Consider the following 10,003-nt stretch of genomic DNA (forward strand, 5'->3'; position numbering starts at 1 on the left):
AATGATCCAAACAGACATTTCTCAAAAGAGGAAGTACAAATGGCCAACAATTATTCAGGGGGGAAAAAACTACACATAGAGATGGAAGAAGACCACGTGCCCACTGAGAGGTGGGACAAATAAAAAACAGAGTGTACAGACAATGGAATATTATTCACTCTCAAACAGGATGGAAATTCTGAAACATGCTACACCATGAATCTCCAGCATATTATGTTAAATTAAATGAGTCGGTCACACACACACAAAAAAAAGACAAATACTGTACGATTTCACTTATGTGATATTCTTAAATTCCTAGAGACAGAAGTAGAATGTGATTTCCAGGGCCAGGAGAGGGGGAAATGAGCAATTGTTGAATGGAAATAGACTTTCAGTTTTGTAAGAAGAAAAGGTTCTGGGGGTGGAGTTATAGTCAGTGGTAGGAAAAAAAAAAAACAACTAAACATACACCTACCACACAATCCAGCAATCATGCTCCACATAAGCTGAAAACTTAACGTCCACATAAAACCTTCATGTCAATGTTTATAGCAACTTAATCTGTAATTGCCCCAAAGTGGATAAATAAACCCCTTCAATAGGATAAATGGATAAATAAACTGTGGGACATCTATGCAATGGAATACTATTCAGTGCTAAAACTAAATGAGCTATTAAACTATGAAACACATGAGAGAATCTTAAATGTTATTGCTAAGTTAAAGAAACCAGTCTGAAAAGTCTACATACTATATAATTCAAACTACATAACATCCTATAAAAGCAAAATCATAGAGTCAGGCATAGTGGCTCATGATTATAGTGGCTCACAGTGGCCCATAATCCCAGCAGCTCAGGAGGCTGAGGCAAGAAGATCCCAAGTTCAAAGCCAGCCTCAGAAATTTAGGGAGGCCCTAAGCAACTTAATGGAATCCCATCTCAAAAGACAACATATAAAGGGTCGGGGATGTAGTTCGATAGTTCAATCTCTGGTACCCCCCGCCAAAAAAAAAAAAAATGGAAACAATAAAAAGTGCTTTGCCTACCATGCCCAAAGATGCCTGTAATCCAACACTGAAATACAAGCTGATAAATTAAAAATAAATAAAGTTGCAGAACTAGAGAGACACAGGACAGTGCTGGAGACCGAAAGAGCAGTCAGCTAGTTTCAGAGAAAAAACTTCCTTTTTAGATAAAAGGAACATGCATTGGTTACACTTCCACTTCCTCTTCATGCTACAGATCTGATGCATGGAGCTACAACATACCAAGAGAATGGAAGAGACAATAATCTTGACATATTGGAACAGCATCTTAACCAATGTTAGCAGCTGCCTTTCTGCGAGAAGAATAAGCTCTATTTAATCAAGCCAATATTCATTGAGGTTTCCAAAACTTGAAACCTAGAACATTTCTAGCTATCATGTGATGCAATAGACTGCAGTAAGCTCTTATACAGGACACCCCAAAAGAGGTACATACATGATTCATGGATGGCAAAAGGACATAAATTGTAAATTCCACAGTAAAAGTGGGAGCACTTCTTTAATCAAGGATCACTGACCATGGATAGTTGGAATCTTAGTCCTCATTTGAATCACAGTGGACCTAGTAGGTTTGCAGACTTTCCTGTACTGGTTAGTTCTGTGATAACTTAGTCTTCTTTTTATTCTTTTGATTACCTAGTTAATAACTCTTGAGCTAGTTAATAATTCTTTATGTTAAATTTTTTCTATTCAAATAAATGGCATTTCTTTTTCTTTTTCTTACTGGACCTTTTTTTCTTCTTCTTACCTGATACAAAAGTTGGTGCCAGGAGTGGTCCCAGAAAGTAGACTTCCAAAAAAGGGATTTGGGGGCGGGGGTCATGGCTCAGTGGCAGGCACTAGCATATGTGAGGCACTGGGTTCGATTCTCAGCACCACATACAAATAAATACAACAACTAATAAAAAAAATTAAAGGGGGATTTGGTGGTTGGGCATGATGGCACATGCCTGTAATACCAGCAGCTCAGGAGATTGAGGCAGGAGGATCGCAAGTTCAAAGCCAGCCTCAGCAAAAGCGAGGCATTAAGCAACTCAGTGAGACCCTGTCTCTAAATAAAATACAAAATAGGGCTGGGGATGTGGTTCAGTGGTTGAATGCCTCTGAGTTCAATCCACAGTACCAATAAAAGTGGGGAGGGGATTTGGTGATTACTTTGGTAGAGTCCCTGAGTTTGGACACAGTATTAAACAACCTGTCAAAAGGAAACAGGACACATTGCAAGCAATTGCATCACAGTTGTGACTTTGGTTTTTAATAAATCACCTACTGAAACAAATGGCTTGGGAGCCCAGGTGGTTGCGTGACTCTTAGGACAGTCATGATGATTATCAGGGCCTCTAAGGGGGACACCTTCTCCTTCTACACTGTAGTGCTTTCAGACAGAAAATGATAAACTCAAGATCTTAGCATCTAAGTCAAGTCATGATCAGAAACCTACAGAAGAGTTCATGAAAGCTCTAAACAAATCATTTATTTTCTGTAGCCACTGTTTTATGTTGCCCCAAATGGGATATACTAAATGTAATCACAGGGTTGCACAATTAAAAAGTCAGTTAAATGATTCTCATCTGGGGGTGGGGTCTTCTTCCATGCTCACTGTTCATTTTCTTCTCATATTTTCCCCAAGCCCCCTCCATCTTCAATCCAGCAACGGCAGGTCATGTCCTTTTTACATTTTGAACTTCTCCCACTTCTCCCTCTGCAAACATCTCTCTTAACTTCTTTCCTGCTCTCATCTTGGGAAAATGTCTGCTTTTCTAGGGTTCATGGGACTGTATTGGGTCCACCTTGATAATCCAGGATACTCTCCCTCTCTTGATGTCAAATGGCTAGCAATTTTAATGACATCATGTCCCTTTTGTCATGCAACCTAATATACTCATGGGTATGGTACCAGGGCTGGAGACCATGGGAGACGGCCTGCCAGTCACAGTACTTATAAAACACTGAGTTGACACTAATTCCTAGTGACACAAAATGCCATGGGTTTACCAACCAAAGTGGTGGCTTTCAGTGGCCAGGGAAGATCAGATTCAAATCCCCATCTGAATCATAGTGGATGCAGGCTGGTTACCTAACGTGTGAATTTCTAAATTGGAACAACCATATTTGATGAAAGGCCAAAAAAGAAGGCCCTAAGGAGTGCTCCTCAATACAAGGAGAGTAAAGTCAAAATTATACTATAACTTTGGGGGAATTGTGAAGATGGAGGCCATTATAGGAGACCTGAAAAAAGTCAGGATAGTGATATCATATTTAGTTCAGTTGTTTGTCCCATAGAGAAAACACATAGATTTTGGAGAATAATAGAATAATTGCATATCATTCACTTAAACCGATTGAGGTGGGTGATCCCAATTGGAGTTGATATTCCAAATGTAGGTTTTTTTTGTTGTATTTTGTGTTTCTGCATCAGCCTCCTTGAGTAGCTGGGATTATAGGTGTGTGCCATCAAGCCCAGCCAGATGCAGTGTGTTTAGTGGAACAAATTAATACAGCCCCTGGCACCTATGCAGTCATTAACATGAAGAATGCCTTTTTCTCCATCTCAGGACAACCAGGGTACTTGGCTTTGACCTAGTCTCACCAATAGTATCCTTCCAAGTGATTGCCTCAGGACAACTCAACTACCCTTCTCTGTCATAATAGCCCTGGAAGAGATCTTAATCATTTTGACATTTCACACCACATCATAATCCTTCTGCTACATTGATGACATCATGCTGATTATATCTCATGAACAGGAAGTAGCAAGTACATCAAATGTCTTAGAAAAGCATATCCGAACCCTAGGATGACAAAAAATATATATATATAAAATTTAAGCTCACCACCTCAGTGAAGTTTCTTAAAAGCCCAGTTGTCGGGAAATGCTGAGGGCCATTGCCAAGTAGGAAATGACGCATCGATATTTCCTTGCCAGCGTACCCCATGTTAAATGGACTTGCCTTGGAAATTTGCTGTGACCTTGCATGTGCGTTTGAGAAAGATGACCCTGCTCAAGGTGATCGAGGGAGGATCCAGGTTTGAGGAAGTATCCTGCAGGTTTGAGGAAGTATCCCGGTCCTTGGGTTTAGGGTGTTCCCGGTTTAAGACAATAGGGGTTTTAGGGAAGTTGGAGGTTGAAGATTATTGCTGCTGGGATTAGAGTGTTCCCGTTGAGTTCTCGTGAGATTCAAATGGGATTTGGAAAAAAGGCCTCGTGGAGGAGGTGAATTGTGCGGGCAGATTTAGATTGCCCCTGAACCTGTGTGGAGGCCGCTGTGAGTTCGGGAATAAAGAATTGCTGTTTGAATCTACAAAGCTGTGTGGTGCCTCCTGATCTTGTGCCCAGCCAAGACATTGGCAGGGAAAATGTTATGATCTATTTTTCAAAGATGAAAGAAAATAATGCTGCCCCTAGAAAGCACCACTCCTGATAGTCTTCGGGTATTCTTGAGCATTCTGTTTCAACCTAATTAAGGATAATTCAAAATGCTGTTGATTTTTAGAGGGAACAAGAGTTAAGGGAAGGCACTGAGGACAAGCCCAGGTACAATGCAAACTGTTACTTCATTTTAGCCTTCCAGGCCAGAAGGCCCAGTAATGCTCCAAGTGTCTTGAAAAATATAGTTACCATATGCAGCTTCTGGTAAGCACTAAGAGAAGAATTCCAGAGCAGGCCTATGGGGCTTTCGAGAAAAGCCTCTTCTGAAAAGAACTACTCTCCTTTCAATAAATTACTATTGGCTTACAAGAGATCCAGAATTTCTGGAACAGACAGAATGACCCACAAGTTGAGCTTCTCATGATGAACTGGCTGTCACCTGGCCCACCAAGCCATAAGGCTGGGTGTGCACAAGAGCAATGCATCCGAGTGGAAATATTATACAAGATATGAGGCTCGAGCATATCCAAATGGTTCAAGTAAATTGAATGAGCAGTGGCCCAAACTCTTTCACCACCACCCTTAACCACATTGTCTCCCCTTCCTTGATTCACATACTTGGTTTCACAGGTAATGCCTTACGAGCAGTTTGTGGAGAAGGAAAAATAGACAGATAGTTTCTAGATGATAATACTGGAAACACCTGAAAATGGATAGCTTCATTATTACAAACCCATTCAAGAGTGGCCCGGAAGAACAGTTGGGGAGGGAAATCCTCTCACTGGGCAAGACTTCCAAGTGATATTTTGGTTTTCCAAATTGTCTGGGTTAAAAGATTCCCAGAAATACAGATCCACAGCAAGTCTTAAGTAACTGCTAGTGGTTCTGTTGGACAACCAGAGACTCGGGAACAGGATTACCATATCGGTGTCAAGGAGGTCTAGGGAAGACATTTGAAAAGGGATGATAAGGATATGGAAAACAACAACCCCCAGGGGAGAAGAAGGACAATGAGTCCCAGGGAGAGAAGGAAAACAATGGGCTTTGAACTTTCACAACTACTCCCCTTGACCTGGGCTTTGAACTTGCACAACTGTTCTTCTCCCTGATTGCCCAACCCATGCATTCTGCTATGATTCAAGTCTTACTTAATAAAACTTATAAAAATCAGACTCCTCTTGTAACGGGTTGCCATATTCTCTCCTGAAAATGTGCCCCCCCCCCCGGCAGTGCTTAATAAAACATCATTGGTCTGTTGAGGTCTGTCCCCATTTGTTTTTGTTTGTTTGTTTATTTGTTTGTTTTTTGCTTTCAAATGGTTCTCATGATGGACACAGAGTATGAAGGTACACTTGTTCCTAGTGAATGTTCACCAAAAGGCAGCCCCAGCAGAAGAGGCTCCCAATAATCAGGTAGACAAAATGGCATGTTCTATATATGTCAATCAGCCCCTCCCAGTCATTTCTATGCTTGCTCAGTGGACCATGTACAAACTGGCTATGTTGGCAGTGATGAAGCTTATGCTAGGGCCTCACAACATAGATTCCCCCTCCTTATTGTTGACCTGGATTCTTCTATCAGTGAGTATCTGCCAAAGACCTCTGGGTGGACCAGCTACACAGCTTCTGGTAAGTTGATTGCATTCACTCTCTGCCATTATAGAAGAAAGAGACACTTAATTGGAAGAGTCATTCTGGATATGGACGTGGGCTGAGGGCACCATCACTCCTAGGCTTAAGAGATGCTTTATCTTCCATGATGTGATTCCATATAGCATTGATTATGATCAAATAGTTCATTTCATAGCAAAAGAAATGCAGCAATAGGTCCATATCTGTGGAATTAACTTGTCTTAACACATCCATCAGTATCCCAAAGCAGCTATCCTAATGAAAAGGCCCAATGGCCTCTCAAAGACTGCTGTGGCACCTGTGGAGAGGTGACACACTGAAAGGATATGGTTCTTTGCAGGGTGTAGAATAGGCTCTGAATCCAAGACCAGCATAGGAGACCTTATTTGCCACAGCCAGATTGAAGGGTAGAAGTGAAAGTAACTGCTCTATTACACCTAGCAATCCAGAAGCAGACTTTATTTTTCTTTTTGCTGGCTTTTTTGCCCCACAACTTTGTGTTCTGCTGATTTTGAGGTCTCGATTCCTAGGAAGGTAAGAGGCTTCCACCAAGAAGGAAAACAATGAGTTAGATGTTAAGACCTCCACCTAGCTATTTGGGGGCTCCTGGTGTCCTTGAACCACAGAGAAAGAAGGAGGTTACTCCACTGGCTTTTGATTCTGACTCCCAAAAGAAAGTTGGGGTTGCTGCTACATAATGGAGGAGAAAGGGCTGTATCTGGAAACCAGGCTACTAACTTGATGCTTGGTAAAAGTTGGGAAACTAAAACCAAAACAGGCAGAGCTTTTTCAGGAGTGAAGGTTTACATCATCTACAAGGTTAAGAACCCCAACAGCAGGAGGTCCTGACTAAAGGTAAAGAAAGTATGAAATGGGTGTTAGAAGAGTTATAAATATGGAGGACAGCCTCAGAACCAACCACAGAAGCAAGGATTGTACAAACTGAATATATTCCTCCTTGTGCATTTTGTCTTCCCTTTGCTTCAAATGCTGGACCACAGACTGAATTAACTTCCCTTGAGCCTAATGTTAATACTTACATGCATCCTGTGGAACAGATTTTGTTATCTCGGTTTTGTAGACGAGTAAATCAAACCTAAAAGGTTAAATGGTTTGTTTCTAGTCATTCAACACATAAGGAAAAACTGAAATATGATCCAACACTGATCCCCAAACTCAGGTAGGGACAATGAAATTAAGGAACTGGAAGTCAAGACTAGTGTGGGGAGATTCAGATCTAATGATGGCTCTTTGCGAAGCCGCGGGGTTGACAATTTTACTCTGTGCCCTTGGGTACTGAGCTTTGAAAACCCCATTGCTGCTCTGCAGCGGCTCTGCTCGGCTTTGCCGCTAGGGGGCGAGAGAGGAAAGCCGCAGGCCTGGAAGAGGACGCAGGGACTTTTTCCTTCCTTTTTGATTGGTTCTGCTTAACTCTAGGCCAGTGGGTTGTCATCCCAGTTACACGGCTTCACTCCAGCAAGTGCAGACTCTTGCCATGGTGACCCCGGGATTCAGTCTGCAGTTTTCTCAATACTCCTAGAACAGCTCCGTTACGCCCTCTGTCACCAGCTCCAGCCAGCCTGTCCTCCTCTGTACAGGGCAACCCCTGCCCCTCTTGACCTTTGTGAAGCTTTACTGACTTTCCTCTTCCCTTGACAGGTCAGGCTTTGAAGCTTCCCTTTCAAACGACTACAGCTCCTACATTCGTGATACCTTAAGGTCCTTTCAACCCTTTCTATCACCTAGCTAACTAGCACTCTTCATATAAAATTCATTCAGACCCAATAATGGGTGTGGTACTTGTCTCCTCCCTGGGTCCTGTTATACTCTTATTACCTTTAAGATTGAAGATTATTCAGTGAACAATTTGTTCAGACTTTCTGCTTAGGGACTCTGATTAATTACAGTAGTTGGATATGGGTAGAAAATATGAGTCTCTGGGCTTTGGAGGGTGAAAGCCAGAGAAGCGAACATTTTGGGTCAGACAGAATCTGGTTGAGAAAGTAGGAAGCTCAGCACCTTGAGTTCTGTGATTACAAAAGTCCCATCAGTTCCCTCAGAATCCTCTTTGGGAAGTGGGCTATCCCAGGGAGACTTGATTACTAACATCCCCCAAATCATAATTCTAATAGAATCAATCTGCTTTCCATCATGATTATTCAACACTTTTTTAATATTAGCAAAACTAATATTAAAAGCCCAAGGATACAAAGGGACTTGGAAAACTCTTGAGGAGAGAAAAGGTGACTCATCGCGTCACCTAAAGCATGAAAGCTTTGGGTAAGTCTGGAGATTTAAGAGGTAAATAAAATCATTTTGGTGAGATTGAAAGAGACTAATCCAAAGCAGTAAGTTTTAGTACATGTAGGGTGTATTCATTTCTAATTACATTCTTTTTTGGTTTTATCAGTACTTTATAGTTATATATAATAGTAGGGTTTGTGCTGACAAATCAAAAAAATGCATATAAGATACTTCATTCTTTTAAAATTCTGTTCCTGAATTACAAATATGAGACATAGAAATAGGATTGATACACTACATAACCCTAGAAGTCAAAGTTCCTGTCTTTTCATGGAGCTAATAGTTAAAATACAAATTTTAAGATTTGGGCCTTCTTGAATTTTTAATGTAGTATTTATTTTTGTTGGATGAGACAAATCAAATCTTTTCCCAAAAGGATGAGAGGAACTTTGGTCATAAGGGTGGGCCAGAGTAAAGAACTATAATTACATTTTCTATAATTGGTATTAACTTGTTCAAAAGATGTACACCTGGAAAAAATCCTAGTGGGTTAATAATATTGTGGGATGAAGAAGTGAAGTAACTCAGGATTTCCAGAGCAGTTGAGGTCAGGAAGCATTAGAAAGTTTGAGAAGAGTGAGGAATGACAGGGTTGGAGATCAAGAGCTTAAAGCAGAAAGAATTCAAGGTTCTCCACTGGGATGGGGGACAATATAGTAGAATTCTAAAAATAGCACCAGGAAACTCTGAGATTAGTATTTTTACACTTTAGTGCAACACTTGTTGCTTTAGTGATCCAAAGAAATCAAAGTGAAAGAGAACTACACAGAGGTTCAGAACAGAAATGAGAGCTCAAAACGGAGGTAATAATAAACTCTTGTTTCATGTGTTAACATGATTATTAAGCAAAAAATAAATCTACCTTGTTATGTTGTATTGAGTATAGCTTGTACACTCTGATCACCCTAAAGATGCTTTTCACTGAGGGAGGATGGAGGCAGGATTCGAAAAGTAATCAAAAGAACCAAATTTAAATCACTGACAGACTGTGACCTTAAACAATTCTTGTGTCTTCTCCAGAGTTTTTGATTATTTATCAAATAAAGGGTTCCAGTACCTCACAGTAATGCTACGTCAGATGAGATCATTAATAATCGTTTTCCTGATAGTAGGTACTCAATAAATCATTTTTTCCTATACATCCTCTTCATTCAAATATGTCTTTTGGAGCAGAAAACCTTTGGGCTATTGAGAGGGTAGTAATAGCCAGATAATCATGTGTGGAAAATAGCTGAGGAAACAGGAAGGAGATTGCTCACAGGCACATTTCACTCCATTTGGAGGATTGGTCCATCTTTATCCCACACATCTACACTCCTAAAACCCCAAACAGTCAATATTTATGGGCCTTTTCCCTCATATCATGCCCCTTCCTTTCTGCTGTCTTCTTTCTTTGCATACTTCTTCCCAACTGACCAAGAAGTCAAATTTCCTCTCAGGAACACAGACCAACTACAATGACATGCTGTGCCATTACCTCCTGTTCTCCAGTTAAAATGTCCAGCTGCATTTAAAACATATTCCATCTCCATATAAATCACAGATATATATATATACATATGTGTGTGTGTGTGTGTGTGTGTGTGTGTGTGTATTTTGGTGGCACTGGGGATTGAACCCAGGGCCTTGTGCCTTCGAGGCAAGCACTCTACCAACTGAGCTATGTCCCC

The 10,003-nt window shown here is 40.9% G+C and overlaps 1 non-coding gene across 1 annotated transcript; it reads right to left on the bottom strand.

The window, feature by feature from the left end:
• Positions 1–9,930: 9,930 nt before the first annotated feature.
• Positions 9,931–10,003, bottom strand: Trnas-cga (transfer RNA serine (anticodon CGA)). Its single transcript has one exon. It is a non-coding gene; the product is annotated as a tRNA-Ser (tRNA).

The sequence above is a fragment of the Ictidomys tridecemlineatus genome, chromosome 3 (assembly GCF_052094955.1).
Source record: "Ictidomys tridecemlineatus isolate mIctTri1 chromosome 3, mIctTri1.hap1, whole genome shotgun sequence".
NCBI classification, from domain to species: Eukaryota; Metazoa; Chordata; class Mammalia; order Rodentia; family Sciuridae; genus Ictidomys; species Ictidomys tridecemlineatus.